Genomic DNA, 20828 nt, shown 5'->3' with positions numbered 1-20828 from the left:
TTCAAGGAGTAGAGTTGGCGAAGGTGGATGAGTTTAAATACTTGGGATCAACAGTACAGAGTAATGGAGATTGTGGAAGAGAGATGAAAAAGAAAGTGCAGGCAGAGTGGAATGGGTGGAGAAGAATGTCAGGAGTGACTTGTGACAGACAGATATCAGCAAGAGTGAAAGGGAAGGTCTACAGGATGGTAGTGAGACCTATATGGGTTGGAGAGCTGGAGGTAGCAGAGTTAAAGATGCTAAGATTTGCTTTGGGTGTGACGAGGATGGACAGGATTAGAAATAGTACATTAGAGGGTCAGCTCAAGTTGGACGGTTGGGAGACAGTCAGAGAGGCGAGATTGTGCTGGTTTGGACGTGTGCAGAGAATAGATGCTGAGTATACTTGCAGAAGGATGCTAAGGATAGAGCTGCCAGGCAAGAGAAAAAGAGGAAGGCCTAAGAGAAGGTTTATGGATGTGTTGAGAGAAGACATGCAGGTGATGGGTGTAACAGAACAAGATACAGAGGACAGAATAATATGGAAGAAGATGATCCGCTGTGGTAACCCAAGAGTAATTGGTTTGCAGTTAACAGAGAGCGATGCAACTGGTGAATGAATACTCAAATTTTAAAATGTATGCAAACCACGCAGGAAAGTTGAAAAATGCCATGATAATTTTGGTACAAATTCATTAGCAGAAAGACCACAGTGCTGAAACAAAATATATAACTTGGCTTTTCATGAGGCAAGTTGATTAATAGAGTTCTTTACTAATAAAATTGTGAAAAAGTTGTCAAATCCTTTTTTAAGGTAAACAGTTACACTAAATGGAGTTAGCCTGAATTTGGAAACACAAAATACTCCTACCATGTGAATGATGTTTAATTACTAAAATGTGATTGTTTTTATCAGTATATTATCCTTGGATGCCAAAAAACATTTTATTTGCTTTCATTTGTTAAAGTTTTATTATTATTGTGATGTTTCTAACTTGTTACTTCCAAAGCCTAACCATATTTTAATATACTGTATGTTTCTCTGTTATATAAAAAAATCCTAGGACAATATGAGACTTTTTTCAAGAGATTTTTTCAAGTCCCGCGTGACAAGACTTTGGCATTGAGATTTTTTCAAGTCACGCCCTCCTCTCAACCATATTCAACCACGCACACGGTACTCTCACCTCTCATTCGTGAATGAGTTCCTTCTGACTCAGCTCTTATAGATTTTAACTTTTTCCTAACTTTAGGTTCCCAATTAAAGAAGACATATTATGTCCAAATCTTATTGAAGAATTTCATCACGAACAGAAAAGACGAGAACATGGGCAATTCTAGCACCGAGAAACAATGAAGTCAAATGAATTAATGCCAAAAATGTAGATCGGTTACACGGCAAATTGGTTAAATGCATATCAATAGACTATGCTGAAACAGTTGGTGGTGATCATGCGGAAGATGAAAACATCAACTTACAATATCCCAAAGAATATCTACAACCGTTAACACCTTCTGGTCTTCCACCACACGAATTACTGTAGAAAGAAAGATGTATACAAGAAAAGTAATGTAGTACATCTTCCGCAGATAACATTAGACAACAAAGGAGATCTTAATATGCCATTCGTATTAAAACATTAACAGTTTCCATTAGAATAGCTTTTGCAAAGACAATTAACAAATCTCAGTGCCAAACATTTGAAAAAGTCGTTTTATCTAATAGAGAGAAAGAAATGAAATTCAATCACAGGCAGTTATATGTTGCGTTGTCACGATGTAAGTCCAAACACAGAATCAAAATTCAATGCGATATTGATGAAAATTGAATTCAAAAAATTGTTTTTACTGAAGTTTTACAGTAAAAGTGTAAGTTTAAAAAGTATTTGCATGTAAATTTCAAGGCCAAACAGAACGAAATTGCATAAAGCAACAAATATAGTAACTCTAACGCAACATGAAACATAATTTACTTTCAAATTATTACGTTTTACTATTTTTTAATATGGTTAATTACTCCCTGTAATGTAAAATAGTTAGTTTTATTATGCATATGTAACAGTTCCCATGAAAATAAAAATCTGTTTAAATTGTACATCTACATTCCCATACACAAAGAACCACAAAGAGGCTAGCACGTAGCATAGGCCTGGGAGTTGGCAAGCGAAGCAAGCAGGGGGCAAAGCCCACTAGTAATTCATTAATTCTATCCTGATACACCTGGTTTAAAATGCCAGTCTTCCACCACTCAAGCTGTCCCTTGATGGGCTCAATCTCTATAAATATGTGAAACATGATATATGCATTAAAATGTTACAGTTCTTGGGATCACAAACCCTGCATGTTCCCTTCTTCGTTAGAGTCATAACAGTAGCAAATGCAAAACCAAAAACAAAAAAAATGTGAAAAAGAAATTCAGGTGATCAAAAAAAAATTGTACCAAGATTGTACAAAATTCAAACATTTTAAAAATATTGCATGAAATAAAATAAACACATAAAATATAAAGAAAGAAATGTGTGAAAGAAGTGTCAAAATTACAAAAAGTCAGTACAATAAAAATAAAAATTGTATGTAAAATATTTATCATACATAATATAAAAATAAATATAATAAGTAGCAGGAAAAGAATGAGTGCAACAAAAGTGAATGCTTGAAATAAAAACGAATACATCGGTGCACAACTTTAAAATCAAAAACATCAGAAAGTGAGGGTGTGAAATGAACATCATTGTCACACAAAGCAACAAAAAAATATGTGCCTGAAATTATCAGAAAGGAAAGGCATAAAACAACATGAAAAGGGGAGCATGAAAAGGGGAGCCAAAACTAAAAATAAAAATGCAATTCAAAACAGAAATATCATCTTGAAAATAGAAATGGCATTCAGCACATAATCCCCTTTCACACATGCAGGGAACCCTTGTAATTAACCAGTGAGCTGTTGTATCCAAGATTTGTGAGTACAATCAGAGCCAAGGATACCAAGAAAATCAACCTGTCAATGTTTAGAAATTATCAGCTCACGCAACCATGCATGCTCTATTCAACAGCCTCCGTTTTCCACTAGCACTTGGAGGAAAGCATTCCTGCAATGGGGAGGCAGCTGTTAAATGGACAAGACAGTAAGTTACAAATCTGTAGCAGTTTTCAGTAATTTTTTTCAGAGCTGCAATAACTTCTAGCTTTATGTTTTGCAATTGTAATACTGCATTCTAATGTGAGTGTTGCAATATTGAAGCTAAATTCCCACTCACTGTTGAAGTCCAAAAATAAATTAAACAAATCCATGTTTGTATTTCGTAATATGCTCTTTTAATTGTTTCCTTCTTTCAGATCATTTTCTGTGTATTATATTCATTTCAGATTGCACTCATGAGCAAAACTTAACATGTCTGTCAGAAAGATGAAGGGTAGCTGATTCTTAGATGGAAATTTGTGCAGAAGAATAGAGCAAATCCAAACTGGATGAAATTCACTTAATGCACAGACAAAATGAAAACAAAGACCACTAGAGTGGAGATAAAGATGTATCTGCAATGCAAACAAACATGATGCTGTGTTTTCTTTTCAGTTTTCACACAGTTAGAAACAGAAACAGTTAGGATGCAAAAGAGAAAATAAAACTGATCAGTGCTCCTTTACTAAGTGGACGACTGTACAAAAACAAATAAGCCACCAGAAAGTTCATCTGAAGTGGGACTAGATACTGTAAATGCTGGTTAATAACACAAAAGGTCCTAGTATGGCTGAACAAGAAATCTCAGGAATAAGACAACTACTCCTCAATGACCTTGGGAAGAAAGCAAAACAAATCCTAACAAATTTTGTCAAAGAAAAATGAGAAGCGTTTCCATGAAGATGCAAAGAATGCTAGAATGACAACAGGGTGTTTACAGGCCTCTCTCTATTCAGACAAGGTCAGTGTTCATGACTCCAAGATCGAACAAACAGGATCCATGGCAAGGTGAAAGCCACTGTTTGCCAATATGAACATGAGCCCTTGCCTCAAGGACTGGAGAACCTGAGTTATCTTCAAGAGTGCTGGAGCAATACTTTACAGATGGAATAATTACACATAGAGGTTTTTTGCTTTGTATGTATTTTCTTTTAATGACAGCTTTATTATTATCATTTTTTCAGGTACTCCAGGGTTTCCACCACATTCTAAAGTCACAATGTTATGTTTATTAGAGGCTTAAAATCGACCAAGTGAGTGTGTGTAAACATTTGTTGCCTTGGGCACAGTGCATGCCTCCTATGAATCTAAACCGGATAGCAAGTTTTGAAAATTATTGGATGGATGGGTAAGTCTTTTTTCCCACCGATAAATAGTTAAGTCTGGACTCCACTTTGAGAACCACCCAAGTAAGGTCAAGCTAATGTTTCTAGTATCATAATCTGGGGATGCTATGCTGAATTAGGACCCAACAAACTTGTCATAACTGAAAGAACTATAAATGCTGTTCTGTAAAAGGGAATCACTTTAGGATAATGTCAGGCAATCCAGTCATGTGATGGCAAATGCAGTAATAAAATCCAAAATACTCCAGACAACCTATTTCAGATTGTTGAAGAAAAAGAAATGTAGAATCTTGAAATGAGCTAAATTCCTTTGAGATGTCATGGAATGAGCTAAAACAATCAGTCCATATTAGTGTAGTGCTGCAAATGCGATTATATCAAAGTTGTTCCAGACTGTTGTGTGACATATGGATAACTACAGATAATCTGTGGCACAGTTATTACTGTTATAGGTGGCATAATATTTTAAATTCATGAGGGAAATTACATTTTCACCTGGAGCAATGATTGTTTTCTAAATGAAATGAAATAGCTATCAAAAACATTCTTTGGATTTCCTTAATTATAGCCCAAGATTAAGTTACAATAAACTACATAAACTTTAGTTATTCCCAAGAGCATTTATCTTATATTTTTTGCTGAAGATTTATTAATGTTCACCGGAAGGAAAAAAAATCAGAGGAGGCAATTACTTTTTCACAGAAAAGAGTGGTCCTCTGGGCTTTTGTTGAGTGAATGATTTATTTATTGTCTTTTATTAGACTGCATAATTGTTAATTTCCTTTCTAATGTCTTCTAAAGTTTAATAATTAAATTAAATATGTAAATTGGCCTTTATCAATTTTTGGCAGTGGTTCAAGTTCAATTAAGAGTTCTTTCCAAAATGAATCCAACACATTCTTCACCCACGGAAACAACATAAACCCAGTGTTCCATTAAGTTTCAAGTATAATATATTGCTCAACAAAATGTCATTCAGTTTGGCAAGGTGATACATATTTGCAGGAGACTGAAACTAAATGGTGGTCTGCTAGTTCAGCTCTGTGGGTATAGGTGACAAGATATTTTTCATAAGTTCTGCTTAGGAGATGCAGACTAAAGTTTAGCCTGATACAAAACAATCTGATGAATTGGTGTATTGCAGTGTTGAATGTGTGTGCCTACAACTGACTAAAACAGATATTTGTTGAATTGCTCATCGTGCAAATGCTTTGTAATAATATCTTTTTTCAGTTGGTTTTAAAGACAGCTGCAGAAAAGGACAATCCCAATTATTGTTCAATGTCAAGCAGAAAATTAAGCCCCGTAATAAAAATAATTAATAAATCTCATCATACCTGCACATTTCCACCTACAAAGCAAAATCAGTCTGTGCTTAAATACTCATCCAAAAATTTCTATACTTTTAATATTATTGTTAAAGGTGCAAAAGTGCTGTATTTATGAACCACATACTTAATGGCTGCTGTAGAACAGGACAGAGACCTTGTGGTTAGCACTGCTGCTTCACACCTCCAAGAATTAAGCACTGATTTGCATGCTGGCCTCATCTGTATAGATTTTAAACATTTTTCATGAATTCATATGAAATGTCCCTGGGAACACCTTTTGTCTTTTAGATATTAGGTTAATTGGTGACTCATAATCAGCCTTCATTATGGGTTAGTCAATGCCTTATGCCCAATGTTGTCATTAGAGGCTATAGTCTCAAGGCAGATCCTGTAGTAAAATATGGATTAAAAAATGAAAAAATGTTTAAATTAATCAAGTAAAATGGTTTAAATTAGGGTTTCTTGTGCTTGTTTGTTTTTTATTTAAAATATTAATGCAAATGAAAATTCTCAGTTTGCCCTCTACACCTACATACACATTGTAAAAGACATTCCTGCTACATGCTCAAAAGCACATATCTGTCTATTTGATACATAGTTTGACTGCCTGGATTTTTTGTCCTCTTCTCTCTCTCTCTCTCTCTCTTGCTTTTTCTATGTGAGTCTCACTCATACACTAAATAACAAATCTACAACCACATGGACTCTGTATAAAAATGAATTATAAAAAAAAAAACTTTCTTTTGTCCACCCCAATGCATCATTAAGATTTTAAAAGGCATCAGTGTCTGTCTGTCATTAATGACAAGTTTAACAGTTTAATGTAATGCTACTTTTAATTATCACAGACGTGTCTTTTAAATATCAAATTTCTCCCTCTAAATTGTTCTGAGTTCTCTTTACAGTCTCATCTGTCACTGTAAATGTCATCACTTTATTCCTCTATTGGATGCACTGACAGGCTCACTCTTATCCCTGGCTTTATCTCCTTTTCCATCCTTTATTGTAGTACAAAGATCCTTTTTTTCATAGTTTACAGCTGTATCCACTTTCTACACGTGGCAAATGATTGCCTCGGTAAAGGTATTTTCTGTTTCAATCTTGCATTTTCCCAAGAGAGAACAAAAGGGACGAGCTTTCTGGAGTTGGTTTCACTGAGAAAATCGTTCAGAATTGCCTCATTCCTCAGCAGATTAACGCATGCATACAATCCCAGGCTAAGTGCTATTGTACAGCACAATTTGGCCATTATACTTTGTCTTTTCCATTTAGAAAACCCCTTACCAATTAAAGTAATACAGCCTTCCAATACCTGCACCCAATTAAATCTGAGCTGTATTACCTGCCTTGATGCAGCTGGTCACAGATTCCTAACACTTACTAGCATTCATTAGGCCTATTCATCATCAAGAGCCTAATGGCAGGAATTCAAGCTTCTGGCTTTCTTTCAGGATCTACCAAAATTATTAGCTTTCAGCTCAAGGCTCCCAATAAGAAGTGGATTAGAAGGAGGGAGTGTCAATTCATACCATGGCAAGTAACACTATTTATAATTTTGCCAGCAATCAGCTGCTTTGCTTAACAAATAGCTGTCTTTTTTCAGAAATGAGGTTTCTAATTTTAATCCCAACTTGGACAGTCTTTTTATTTAAGATTATCAAAAATAGTCAAGTGTACAATTTATTGCACAGTTGATAACACACTAAAGGAGGTCGTCATATGAAATTAGCATTCTAGTAACTGCACACCAACCTAAAGCATTCTTTGCTACCGTAATGCTGTCATTTCTGCTGGTTTTATACTTTGACATAGGCCATGATTCCTTAGTAATCAGAATATTTTATATATACTGTAGATACATGCGTTGCATGAGTAAGAGAAATAATTAAGGAAAAACATAAGTGCAAAACCCAAGTAATTACTTAAAATATACTTTGAATTCATTTTTTGAGCAAGATGTAAAATACACAACTGATGAGGCTTTTAAGGCATTATTTTCACAGTAGAGTTTCTTACTCAGTTTTCCTCTTTTGTGGGTTTTCTATGCACACACAGTCAGATAGTTATCTATATTTTTATAATCTTTCCTTTAAACAATTCATTTAGTATCAAAGTTTTGTGTATACCTTTTTTATAAAGTGCACTCTCATGTGATGAATTTGCTTTCATTTTAAAAAGTCAAATTTTACAATAAAAACAAATCTATTATAATAAGCAAGGATTATTATTCATGCCTCATGTGTTGTTCATATTTTTCTCCCACATGCATTCTTACTTACTTCATATTTGTGGTACAGTAATGTTACCTTCCGAAACGGCAAGCTTTTAGACATCCCATTGTAACAAGGCATTGAGTCTACAGAGGCTATATTAAAAGCCATTCTAAATCATATGCACTAATGGACTCAACAATACTTTAATGCAGTTATTGAGCTGTCATGAATCATAGCCCTGCCTTCTCAGTATGAAGATTGCAATGTTTCTTTACAGAAAAGTGCAAATGTGCTAGAATTAGCAGAGTTATACTCAATAGAAAAGAAAAAAAAATTAAGTTTTTTTTCCTTCATAACAATTTGCTCTATTCTTCTGAAATGAAACCTGTAATATTAAAGATCTAGAAGCAAACAACTACAAAGAACAATTTATACATACAAAAGACAAGAAGTTCTTAAATATTCTGTAAGTGCTTTACTTGTTTTGAAATGTAACTACATCTGTTTTATTTTAAATGGCTAATTCAAATACCAGGAGATGATTAAAAATCAATTTGATAAACTGTTCAGTGTGAAATATAAGAAACTGTGAGTGTACAATTGATTAATTTGTAGTAATAAATTATGTAACACAGTGGAAACATAATTCTTGCACAAATAATGAGAGGCCTAAGTGAAACATAAGTGTAATAAAAAAATAATAAACATATACATATATATGTATGTGTGTGCATGTTTGTATATATGAACATAGGAAAAGCACGTGACACACTCATCAGTACTGCTGCTTCTCAGATCCAGCATCCATGCATTTGAATACTATGACTATTTGTTGTCTCTGCTCTGTGGCTTTTGAAGCAACTCAACTCATCTCCAGCCCTCCCAACACTACCTCTCCCATCCCCATTTGTCTGTATGAGTTTTCGTCTGGTTATTCCAGTTTTTCTCCCACATTCCCAAAGGTGGACAAGTTATGTTGATTGTAGCTCGAAATTGACTCCATGTTGCTCTGTATGTCCGTGCGCCATGCATTATCCACAGCTGGTTACTGCTTACAACCAACACTTCGGGTGTAGACTTGTCTTATCACATTATTAGATCATCTTAATTTTCTTAATTTGGAATAGGAAAACACGTCAAAACCAGCTATATAACCGTCTACCTTTAACCTTTTACCTGTATCACTGTTCTTATTATACCCTTAAGGACCTCTAATGGCAGGCTACATGCTGACTGGGCCTGCCTTTTATTTTCATTCCTTTACTTCAACCCAGTTTACCACTTACAGAAGATTACACTGTGTCTTTTGTGCCATTTAAGTGACAACAACTAGACAAGGAATGGACAATTCGCACTTGGCTACACTAGTAACCAATAACCAGAGAGAGATATTGAGTTAAAGCTTTTACTTAAAGATGATATTTATTTGTGTAATGGCCAATAGCAGCAAATACAAGCAATACAAAGAATTATACATGGTTCATGCAGTCTTAACTCAGACCCAGATGACATTTCCCAGATGCCTTAGTTTCTTATTGATTATATATCCTTAATCAAAAAAGGTAAATCAATTTATCTTGCTGGAGACAGAAAGTGTCCAGCAGGTAAGCAGATAACAATCTCCATTTAAATGTCAATGACTCCACTAAAAGTGTCAGAGAGGCAGCAACCAAACACTTCCTTCTTGCATCAAAGTACCAGCTAAACTCAGCTAAAAACTGAGCCGAGACTCTTTAAAAAAAAAGGATTTAATAAAGCCAGCCACTCTCTCTATAACTTATTCACACTAAAAATAAGTGCACATATCTGGCTTACTATCTGCTAGCAAAGAAGCTAACACTTTAACAGTTTCTCAAAACAAAGAAAAGTTATCCCACAAGCATGCAAGTCCAATAGGAAACAAAAGCTGTAGTAACCTGCAAATAGACTGGTTATAGAAAACCTTCTAAGGTCTTGCATTGCCTCTCAGCTTCCAAGTTTTTCAGGTCTCTGCCTCTTTTACCTGAAATCTATCAATGGAGAAGATTTAAGCATCCTCCACACAGCCTAACATTACTCAGAACTGGATTAAGTGAGTTTGAGAATGCTAAACTCGAAGAATGAAGATTCAAGTTTTAACTACACAACACTGTACAATTTAATGAATAGTCATTCACAGTCTTATCAGCTTTGACTTATTCAGAATCAATTATTTATTTGTTATTTATTTCATATCTTTGCATTTGAAACATACTGGTTACGCACTCCCCCGTTTTCTTTTTGTATTTACAAAATTCTGTATGCATTCTTGTTTGTCTTTTGGTCAAAACACTATGGCATTATTCCATCTTAGGGTCAGTAATTTTAGGCACATGCCTGCACTGACTGCACAGAGTGAGGAGGAGAGGGAAGTTCTTGCAAGATAATCTCTGAGCCACCATTTTACATTCCTTTGTAGGTTAAAGCTATGGCTTATAGGGCTTTAAACTTCACTTACATTGTTCTCCACTTTATTAACTCCCTTTTGCTGCAACACCCAGGTGGCTTAGGGGCATGAAAATGTAAGGAAATTATTAAAGGATTTGTCTGGTTTTAGTAGATTTCTGCAAGGTCCTGACAGTGGAACTGTTTAAAGATACCATCTTTTTATTTGTTCATTTATTATTGTTAATCCAGTGTGGCAGACTGCCGTGGTCATTACCTGGCCGGGATGCCTAAAAGGACCAGAAGATGGCAGGAATAGCTTCCAGGCCATGAGGGGGCAACCGCCCTGGAGCAGGAGAGGACCACGGGAGAAGAACAAAGAGCTTCTGGCCTTTTGGGACCTGTGGCCACCGCCAGGTGGCGCCTCAAGCCTCGTAGGACTCGGAAATAGTTACTTCCGCCACACTCGGCAAGATGGCGGAGGAACCTGCCAGGGATGCCCAGAGTGCTTCCGGGGCAAAGGGCAGCACTTCCGCCACACCAGGAAGTGTTGCCGGAAGGATGTCATTAGACACCTGGAGCACATCCGGGCAGGAATAAAAGGCGCCGCCTTCCAGCAATCTGGGAGCCAGAGTCGGGAGTGGGAGTTGGACAAAGCTCCCAGGGGAGATAGGCGGCCGAGGACTGAGAGAAAAAGGATTTTATTGGGGTGATTACTGCTTTGTGCATTGTGTGGTGTTTTGGGACTGTGTTTATTATGTTTAATAAATGTGTGGATTTTATAAAGATGTGGTTTCCGACTGGTGGTGTCCGGGCAAATCTCACACCAGTTATAACAATCATGTAACTGTAGATTCATGTATGCCATTATTACCCATAGTAGTTACCTTACCATCTGTTATCAAATCACTGCCTTCAAACTCACAGTGAAGATGCAGCTAGTTACACCCTTTTTATGGGAGTGCAGCCCTTAATAAATTAACATATCAAATACTGTGGAAATGTGTCAGGATAGGTAGGCATTTCAGCATTCATTTTTAGTGTTTTTGACATTTTTTAATTTTACTTAGACTCATTTTTATTTATAAATTTGTTTTGTTTATACATTTTTCATTCTAGAAATTGTGCATGTCATTTGTCATGACTTTTGTATGCATTTCTGACATACCACTTTTACTTAAATCATGTGACAGAGATTTTTGGAATGTTACATAAGGTACACAAAACATTGCCTTGGTCAAAGCACAATATGTGAAGAAATCAAACACTGGGATTAAAGATATTTTCTAAATTCATAAGAAAACTAAATTTGATAACAACAATTCTACACTAGATGATTGTTTTAAAAAGGTTCTTTGTTTATTTGTAAATAAAATTTAGACACTACTTTATCCAATATCTTATATAATATGGCTGCAATGATACCATGAATCATCAAAATGAGATACATAAATTGATAGCATCCATAACACAAAATGGAGGTGGCCATGAGAAATGCCACAAACCTTCAATTATGTGTGCACGCTCTCATGCACTGAAACATCACCTCATGGGCACCAATTTGTACATACAGTATACACATTGTAGATGCCACATGGGCTGGATGGGCATCCTGCCCAGGAGAGGGAGCAGACCCGGAAGGAAGGACCGGAAAGGGTGGATGGACAGCCCATTAAAAAGAAAAGATATCGCTGGGGGTTTTTTATTCCCCCAGCACACTAGATGGCAAAAGCCCAGGTTATCAGTGCCAAGTGGGAAGTCAACAGGGCATGCCGGGAAATGCAGGGCAGCCCTGCTGGGGTCACGGGGTACTGTATGAGGGTGCTGCAGGGAGACAAGCTCCTTACTGTGATGGACTTCCATGTGACCTGGAAGTACTTCGATTGGGCAATCGCCCTGGCACCAGAAGTAATCCCAGGTCTGTAATAAAGGGTGAGTTGGAGCTGGAAGGTAGAGAGGCAACACTTGACTGGAGGAGGCAGTGTGGTGGTGAGAGAGTTATTGTGAAGAGAGAAAACCTGTATTTGTTTTTGTATTTTTGTAACTTATAAAGGAGTGTGGTTAATAAACACACCTGTATTTGCACTCTGTGTATGTTTGTGTTTGGGGGTTAGGGGCTTGCTAATGCCCTGGTTTCTATCACAACATGAATTGCACTACTTTTTTAGGTAAACTTTGCTATACTTGAGAAAAATTATATAAGGGGGGACCCAACAATTCCTGGGATCGGTCAATAGCATGGGAGTGGGGTGTAGTCGTAGACTTGCTGCTAGGTGTCTTATGCCTATAGTGTTGTTAATCAGTCATATACTGAGCTGATCAAGTGTGTATTTGTAACATTTATTTTACAATTGTGTGCAAAACTTCGCAATATTTTTTCCTCCAAGCTGAGAAAACAGAAAAACACATCAGGCCATATAGTACATCAAAACAACTACGGTCATGTTTTTGCAAATTGACTGACTTGTTAATAAAGAGTTTCTCCATGAACAGACTACAAATCAGCAACATTACATGAACTGCTGGGGCATCTGTGTGAAAGCATCAGAAAAAAATGTTCAGAGCAGTGGCACATGCAAAACTTCATTTTGCACCATGACAGTATGCCTGCACACACTGCTGCACCATCACAGCTCACCTACACATACCATTGACCAAAAAATGTGAATGTTACTCTACATCCTCTCAAGTTCACCAGATCTTGCTCCTTGTGACTTCTGTTAGTTTCCAAAATTAACGCAGAGACTAAAGATGACTTCCTACAGTGGAAGAAATCCAGAGAAATATTGCAGGAGACCATAGACATGGTAACAAAAGATGAGTACAGGAAATGTTTCCAGGTAAGGTAAAGAAGTGTTGAGACAAGTGTATTGTATCTTAACGGGAGTATTTTGGCAAAGGGTGAAATGGAGTTGCTGTAGATAGATAGATAGAGATAGATAGATACTTTATTAATCCCAATGGGAAATTCACATGTATAATAACAATCAAAGGGTTTTTTTAACAATTCTGGGATTTTTTGAGTTCCCCCTCATATATTGAGCTTTTGAGTAGACATTCTTAAAGGACATTTGGTTTTGATTCTCCTTTTACATTTGTCCTTTTCATTAAAATAATTTGGCTATCTACTTGTTTATGTGTCCAGTCCCAAAGAGTAATCTAACTGGTCAGTTTGGCTTTGATGTGATTGGTCAGTCTGGCTTTGATGATACAATCAAAAGAGGAAGTGTAAGTGTGAGACACACGAGGAGGAGTAAAGACATAGGAGGCACGCTGAAATACTTTGTCAGAAAGTCAGAAAGACAGAAAGTATAAAAGTTGACAGGACATGAGCAAGGTGCCTCAAAATAAAAGACTCTAAGAAGCAGACTTAAGGGGGATGACCTTCACAGAGTCAGCACCAGTCATGAGAGACTGAGGCACTCAAGGATACAGAGGAAAGGTGAGGAAAGGTGCTAAAGGTACACATAGGGCAAAAGATATCAAATGTTTTTAATTCATTATATTGCCTGTCTTTGACATGTAATGTAGCTAGTAAACTTATATATGCATTCACACACCTTTGGAAAACTTATTAAAACTTGCCTCTAATTCAATCAACAAACAGTGATCTAAGAGGTTGTTTCCTTGCAATAATCTTTATCACTTAATTTTTACTTTTGTTTGGTAACTCTGTTTTGTGTTTTCATACTTGTGGCCACATGTTGATGACATTACTGCATTTACTGTTTATTTAATTTTACAATAAACTGTGCTTTATTTCTTAGTGCTTTGGCAAATGAAGATGAGTGTTGCTATTACCAATTGTAATTTAGAGAATATAAGGATGTTTTGTTTTAAAAAGTACAAAAAATAATACATTTGCTTTCATCACTAATTAATTATTAAACATAAAGGGAAGTCAAAAAGCACCTGCAACACATAATATTTAATATTTATTTTTACATTAATTAAATTAGAATAACAGAGAATGATAAGTAAACTATTAGGAACAAACAGGGAATGCAGGAAGAGAAAAATAAATAATTGAAAACCTCACAGAAAAATAAACTTGGCAACCAAATTATTAAGCAAGGAACATATGCTTCAGCAACCTGAAAGGGATAAAGGCCAAAGAACGAAATATTAACTAGTAGAAGCAAACAATAAAATCTGGAACAAAAATAATAAACAAAAGCTTATTATACTTGAGAATTGAGAAATTCCTAAATGCTACACACTCCATAGACACAAGAAAAAGTCCAAACTAATAATCATATCACTATCTAAATTATTAACATTCGAAAAGTGAACAAGAAATATGAAAGAAAATAACCATTAATAAAAAAAATAATTAGGGGCCTACTCAGAAAGCAGGTTAGAGGCAATGCCACAGCAATTGGTTGTAGCAAAACCCTGTAGTGACTGCACAATTAATTGCTGCAGCATCTGAAGGTACAGGCCCTGCCTCTTTAGGTTCCAAATAACATTGGAGTAATTAACAAAAATCAGAAATATGAACAAGAATACTAAAAAAGGGATAAACACAAACATTGAGTTAGGACCTCCTTGGCAATACCCCATGCCACAGTTAGCAGAAATCGTTTCTGGAGCATCTTTTAGTTCAGGAACCGAGATAGACTAGGGTAAGTGCGGAGACAACAGCAAGTTTAATGCAAAATGAAAACAGTTCATATTTATTAAAAGGCAAAAAAGCAACAACATCAATTTTGCTCTGCAGTTGCAAGAAATTATTACGATATATACTCGCGTATAAGCTGGGTCATGAAACACGAAAATTTGATCATAAAATCAGACCCCGACTTATACACCCATTCAAAAATATGACACTTAATTTCTTAATCTTCTTGCTTCCTCCAATCTCGCACCAGTTTCTCAGACACATCAAATTTTGTTATAGCAGCGAAGTTAACAATTTCTTTCTCCAATTCAATGACTTTTAATTTAAAACCAGCTTCATATTTTCTTCTGATCGAACGCTCCACTGCAGATAAGGGATGCTCATATGATAAAGGTGTATGAGGGCGTGAGTGCAAACATTGCTTCAGAATAGTGAAGGTATTACCGTGTGGTCACATAGGCACAATACATAGAAAAAAGGCAATGTGCTCCGTGGTTACTCTCTTGGGTGGGCGTTAACATATCATAATCTCTTGGACCAATAGCATGAGTTTTCCACATTCGACTTATACGACCAATATTATAAAACACCAGAAATTATACGGTAAAATCTAGCCCCGACTTAACCGTGGAAGAACTTAAAAGTATATACGGTAAATAAATAATCTTCCATAAATAAATCTTTAAAATAATTAATTGGGGAAAAAATTTAAATCCAATGAATAGTTAAAATAAAGAGTTAAAATCAGAATTAGCCTTCCTATCCTCCAGTGTCCTTCTTTTGTGCCCTTTGCTCCGCTAAGTTTGTTCAACCAAGACGAGACACCCCTGAACCTCTCTAGGCCATCTCAATCAGTACTTGCCAAAAGTCCCTGGAGCCTGTCTCTCACTCTCTCTCTCCCTCTGCCCATCAATGTCTGCAGCGAAATCCCTGGAAACCTTGAGCATCCTTGCTCCATCTCGTTAAACAGAATTGCATCGACTTCTTCTAGAATGGCACTCCTCACTTGCTTGCTGGAGATTCACCAGATATTCCTCTCTCTCTCTTTCACATGTTACTCAGTTTAGATTAGCCTCTCTTACACAACTTTCATTTCTAATGTTTATTTTTGACCTTTCTCTTCTCATTAAACTCAGTTCTTTATACCATGAGTGTAGGTGCTGCACCAATCGAGCCACGGAGCCGCCAATGAGGGATGGCTGCACTGATCTTTCACTTGTCTATGCCTACTTAATTATCCCATTCCCCCATTAGGCACTCTGTGGCAGCTTGTCTTTCCTACATACACACCACACTCAAATATTTGAGTTATACTTTAAAACTGCACCATGCTTTCCAGCAAATCTTTTGTTTTGTTTTGTCTGTCTGGTCTGGTTGCCTCACATAGTGCAGCAAGTGTCCTATTCTGGTCCAGTGGAACACTGACTGTCCTGGTGCTGTCTAACTTGCTGACCTACTAGCTACTTTACCTGTGATTATAGGCAGTCCACAACTTAGGAAATAAGCTTTTAATCTCTTTTCACCTAGCTAAGCCTCAACAGGTATGTTTCTTTCATATTTGTCTAAATAGCAACACAAAACCTAGACTGAGCTTATCATTTACAAGAAGAAACATTTATAACAAAACAAAAAAAACACCTACGGAACAATGCCAGAGTCCCTAATGTTTTGAAGGGCTATTTTCTTTACCCATTAAATCCACAAAATCTCTCACCAGCACATTCTCTTGGATTTTCTACCTTCCAATTAGAGATCCATCCATCCATTGTCCAACCCGCTGAATCCGAACACAGGGTCACTGGGGTCTGCTGGAGCCAATCCCAGCCAACACAGGGCACAAGGCAGGAACCAATCCCGGGCAGGGTGCCAACCCACCGCAGCCAATTAGAGATTGTTAAATTAATTTTCAGAGCTACTTAAAACAATAATCAAGGAGTATTTACCCCTGGTGTCTTCTAAATGAGTTACATACTGGTAATCTCAGCCTCAGAAGTTAAAGAAGTGGGCTTTCTGTCCTTGTATGTAAGTCTCCTTTGATCTTTTGCATAGAATCCTTTGACCTTTTGCATAGAACCTCAGAACCCTTTCCCCAGATATTCCTGAGATTGTTAGTAAGGATTTAAGTACAATTATTATCTGACAGTTATTTGAGGTGGCTCATAAAGTATTCCAAAGACTCTGTTTGGGAGGTAAACAGAAAAAGAAGGAAAATGGAAGGAAGGAATATGTGCAGGTGAAACACTTTGTCTTGGGAGTTTGAACTGCCTTTCTCACTTTGTTGTAGCTTTTTTTTTATTCAGGTACAGGAAGGGTAATATCTTTGACTAATAGATCTACCATTTACCTACTGAAAAAAACTGACAATAGGGTAAAAAATTATAATAATAATAATAATAATAAATCAAAGACTTAGTGTTGAATTATGGTAAGAGTAGATTCACTTTGGTCTCTTTGAACTTACAGAGTTTGTATTCAGTACAGACTCCTGTGACCAAAAAGGCTGACTGCAAGTATAAAAAAAAAAAAAGTTTTTTGCCACAAATAATGAGTAACTTTAAATTATTGATGCTCTTTGGAGAATGTTGGCAAAATTAAAGAAAAGGAATTGAGAGATAAAAAAATCAATGTGTGAAACACTGAATGATCACATAGTCAAAGCTGTCAGTGCTTCTAACTAACGCAGTGTTGTGGGTTACAAAATCTGTACATTTTGGTTTAATTTTCCGTTATATTTTGTTCAAGACAAGACAACAGATGAACTACATTCAGGACAAATCAAAGCAGGTTTTTCTTCCCTTACCCCTCACTTTTAAATCAGCTGTTCCAACATAGAAAGGAAGACATGCTGGTGGCTCAATTACTTTATAACCTTGGAAAAAAAGAATGACCCAATGCCTCTAATTATTTTACAGCATGGGAAAGGAAGATCTGCCGACACCTCAGAGAACATAAAAGATTTTATTGCTTGGGAAAACGGACAGTGAATTAATTCTTCATATTGACAGCCAGCCAATCAGAATATCTATCAATCACATCTTGCAAAACCCCCTGGTACAATTTTGGAATAAATATGCCTCATCTGAGCAGTGAGTAGGGGAAGTAAGGACGTAAGGAAGTAAGGAAGGAGGGAGGAAGAAGAACGGACGAAGACGTCACTGGTCGTCAGAAAAGCATCATGAACATCGATTGCTAAATCAAACGCCTCCCTGGGACATTCATCTACTTTTTTTCGTAAGCTTTTTCTAAAGACTATATATATTCAGATTTTCCTATCAGTACCTATTTTCTATTATTCTTTGCTCCAGTGGTATTATTATTATTCTTATAATAAATACCATGCTGCTTTTAACTTTCTATGCTTTGTCTTAATGTCTATAGAGTGATTGAAATAATAAGTTAGATTTCTTTGAGCACCTAGCGCAGCCAGAGATTTGCCATTACCTCTGTGCGGCGAGGTTTATTAAGGCTGCGAGTCAGAGCTCCACTCAATAGTAGGGAACAGTATGTAAAGAAGGTATTCTTGGCTGATAAATGGCCTATAGTCAAGAGTGCTGAGTCTTTGTATGTTTAAATGTATTCTTATAGACCAAAGTAATATTTAGGCCTGAGATATCATTAAAACATCGTACCGGTATGTTGTTTGTGCCGATAATAAGTAAGTCTCTTGAAGTGCTGAGTGACAGGCTGTGTTATACGTAAAGCACTTGTGTGGTTTAAAGTGCTAGAGGTTAACCAGCTGTGTGTGTGTCATTCATGGGGCACTGTTGTGGTTAGGGTCTGTGTGTATGCGTATAGCTACGTATGTGTGTGTTCATCTTAAAGTGCAACAGTAGACCAACCCGATAACGAACTTGATGAGTACACTTACCCTTGAGGGAAAACAGATAAAAGGTAAGTAGAGGAAAATACTACGATAATACACACTGGTAATTTATGGGTTGCTTTGAAAATCAAAACTTAAATTGAAAAATGATTTTGTATGTGATCTCAAAGGCAGTGGTATTTGGTTATGCATGCATGTATAAATGTCTGGTATATACAGTATACTTATTGCATTTAAAATAGTTTGTATTTGTTTAGTTTCTATGCATGCCAACAATGCTGACCTTGGCATAGCTTGTTATCTCTAAGTTGTTAATTTATAATTTTCATATGTGCAGTTTTCTTCTTTTTTTTTGCTTTGTGAAGTACTTTCCATTGGTGTTTACAATGAAAAGTTTTATATGATGTAAGCATTAGCTGAACATTCATGCATGCTCACTGTAAGATCGCTGCCAATTAAATGCATGATAGCACGACCCGATCTGTATTTTAGTCGAATTTCCATCCCCCATGCATTAAAAAACCAAAACAAAGCAAAACAAACTTGCAGTGTTTTCATTTGAGGAATACATTAGCTGACCATAATGAATGCTGACACTGATTCCTGTGTGTGCTAGCAGCACATCACTGCATGGCAAATTTGCACAAATAGTTAGCCATGCTCCCAGCTATGATTACAAACTAAACTTTAAAGGAACCCTCCCCTCATCGCAAAACCTTGTTTTATTCTCTTGTTGGTAGTTTGTGGCCAGTTGTTGCATTTTGTTTGTAGTACAGTAATCCCTCGCTATATCGCCCTTCGCCTTTCGCGGCTTCACTCTATCGCGGATTTTATATGTAAGCATATTTAAATATATATCGCGGATTTTTTTCTGGTTCGCGGATTTCTGCGGACAATGGGTCTTTTAATTTCTGGTACATGCTTCCTCAGTTGGTTTACCCAGTTGATTTCATACAAGGGACGCTATTGGCAGATGGCTGAGAAGCTACCCAACTTACTTCTCTCTCTCTCTCTCTCTTGTGCTGACTTTCTCTGATCCTGACGTAGGGGGATTGAGCAGGGGGGGCTGTTCGCACACCTAGACTATACGGACGCTCGTCTAAAAATGCTGAAAGATTATCTTCACGTTGCTACCTTCTGTGCAGCTGCTTCGTGAAGCGACATGCTGCACAGTGCTTCGCATACTTAAAAGCTCGAAGGGCACGTATTGATTTTTGATTGTTTGTTTTTCTCTGTCTCTCTCTCTCTCTCGCTCTCTCTGCTCCTGACGGAGGGGGTGTGAGCTGCTGCCTTCATTGTAACTGCTTTATGCCGCGGTACTTCGCATACTTAAAAGCCAAACAGCCCTATTGATTTGTTTGCTTTCCTCTCTCTTTCTGACAGTCTCTGCTCCTGACGCGCACTCCTTTGAAGAGGAAGATATGTTTGCATTCTTTTAATTGTGAGACGGAACTGTCATCTCTGTCTTGTTATGGAGCACAGTTTAAACTTTTGAAAAAGAGACAAATGTTTGTTTGCAGTGTTTGAATAACGTTCCTGTCTCTGTACAACCTCCTGTGTTTCTGTGCAAATCTGTGACCCAAGCATGACAATATAAAAATAACCATATAAACATATGGTTTCTACTTCGCGGATTTTCACCTTTCGCGGGGGTGTCTGGAATGCAACCCCGACGATGGAGGATGGATTACTGTATTTATAAAGTGTTTTTTGTTGTTTAAGGCACAGTAACACAATAGTTAGCACTGCTGCCTCATAGCTCATTTTAGCTATTTAGCTAATCAGTCCAGAATAGTTGGCAGAAGCTTTCCTAGCCCTAGCCCTCAGGACCACTTAAGAGAAAACTACACCTCATTCCTCATTGACTTTAATACCTAATGGAGTTTAGCAAAGTTCCTGAACATTTCCACGATTTTGTCAAACACATGGCGAAGCAAACTGTGCAGAGTTTGCTAACCGCTACATTCATATTTCCATGTATGCCTTGTCACTGAACATTATCCATCCATATAACTATTTCTGAATCCTGTTATCCTGGTGTCTGTCTCACTAGCACTAAATGAAAAGCTACAACTAATAATACATGGGATGCTAGGACATCACAAGGCAGGTCTGCATACTGTATACCCGGCCAATTTTAGCAAACTTGTATA

Source organism: Erpetoichthys calabaricus, chromosome 4, assembly GCF_900747795.2.
Source record: "Erpetoichthys calabaricus chromosome 4, fErpCal1.3, whole genome shotgun sequence".
NCBI classification, from domain to species: Eukaryota; Metazoa; Chordata; class Cladistia; order Polypteriformes; family Polypteridae; genus Erpetoichthys; species Erpetoichthys calabaricus.
Note: the sequence above shows the minus strand (reverse complement) of the source record.